Source organism: Rhinopithecus bieti, unplaced genomic scaffold, assembly GCF_001698545.2.
Source record: "Rhinopithecus bieti isolate Rb0 unplaced genomic scaffold, ASM169854v2 scaffold_47040, whole genome shotgun sequence".
Classification (NCBI taxonomy): domain Eukaryota; kingdom Metazoa; phylum Chordata; class Mammalia; order Primates; family Cercopithecidae; genus Rhinopithecus; species Rhinopithecus bieti.
The window spans coordinates 1-1,447 of NW_016860799.1; the positions used below are offsets into that span (position 1 = coordinate 1).

The 1,447-nt window shown below is 60.0% G+C and overlaps 1 long non-coding RNA gene across 1 annotated transcript; it reads left to right on the forward strand.

Annotated features, from left to right (window-relative positions):
- Positions 1 to 43: 43 nt before the first annotated feature.
- LOC108525401 (uncharacterized) lies at positions 44 to 1,444 on the forward strand. The gene is made up of 3 exons (XR_001884268.1): positions 44 to 583; positions 697 to 792; positions 1,043 to 1,444. It is a non-coding gene; the product is annotated as an uncharacterized LOC108525401 (long non-coding RNA).
- Positions 1,445 to 1,447: the final 3 nt, after the last annotated feature.

The following is a 1,447-nucleotide window of genomic DNA, read 5'->3' on the forward strand; positions in this document are numbered from 1 at the left end:
TGGGAATTCTGGGGTAGATGGTTAGGTTGGGGCTGGGAATTCTGGGATAGATGGTTAGGATGTGAGTGGGAATTCTGGGGTAGATGGTTAGGTTGGGGCTGGGAATTCTGGGATAGGTGGTTAGGATGGTTTTGGGAATTCTGGGATAGGTGGTTAGGATGGGGCTGGGAATTCTGGGATAGATGGTTAGGATGAGCCTGAGAGTTCTGGGGTAGAATTTTGGGTGACACTGAGAATCTGAGCCAGGCCAGAAGGCACAGCGTAAGCGTCACTAGTCAGGCCCCGCCTCCTCTGTCCTTTGAGGAGACCAAGACTCCAGTTGTCTCTGCTGATCTGCAACCTGGGGGAAACTGAGGCACGGATCTGAGACCTGGCTGTTGAGTTTGGGGTGTGTGGGTCCAGGGCGGCATCCAGCTGACCCATCGGCTTCCCGCAGGATGCCCTGCACACGTTCCCACAGCTGCAAGTGGAGCAGAGTGAGGAGGGCTCCCCGGAAGAGGGGGCTGTGCGGCTGCGGCCAGCCGGGGAACCGTACAACCGCAAGACGCTCAGCAAGCTCAAGAGGAGCGTGGTCAGAGCCCAGGTGGGCCCTGGGGCCAGGGCTGGGAGTGGGGAGTGTGGCGGTGTGTGCGGAGGGAGGAGAGGGGCTGCCCAGCGCTGGGCTGGAGGGGCTGAGGCATCTCTACTCCTACCCAGGAGTTCAAGGTCGAGCTGGAAAAGTCGGGATACTATACGCTCTACCATTCACTCCACCACTATAAATACCACACCTTCCTGCGCTGCCGGGACCAGGTGAGCCCCACCCACAGCACCCATCGCCCTGGGATTCCAACCCTTCTGACCTCTCGGGATCCGAGGGTCCAAGCCTATCCCCATCCTGCCGCAGACCCAAGAGTTCAGGTCCTTCTCTCTTGGACTTAAGGATGCAGCCCCCAGCCCTGGTCTCCCTGGGACACTGACATCTGACACCCCAGCTCCCAGCCCCTTCCCTCCCCAGAGGCCGCTATGCCACCCTTCCCAGTGCCGTGTTTGATCCCTGCAGACCCTGGCCATCGAGGGCGGCGCCGAGGACCTGGGCCAGGAGGAAGTGGTCCAGCAGTGCATGCGGAACCAGCCGTGGCTGGAACAGCTCTTTGATTCCTTCAGTGACCTGCTGGCCCAAGCACAGGCCCACAGCCGCTGTGGGTGACCCCGCCCCAGCCTGTGATGGGGGCGCCTCCTCCATGAACCAAGAATTGGGACAGAACCGTGTCCTCAGGAGCTAACCCCTGGGCTCCATCGCCGGGGAAAGGGGGTCATGGGTCAGGGTGTGTCTATGCTGCCCTCTCCAGGGCAGGGTTCAGAGTCCGACTCCCCCCCTCTCCCGAGCCCCCTCCACTCCCTCCCCATTCCTCCCACTGTTCGGTGTACAGAGAAATTATTTATATATATGTATAAATGTCTATTT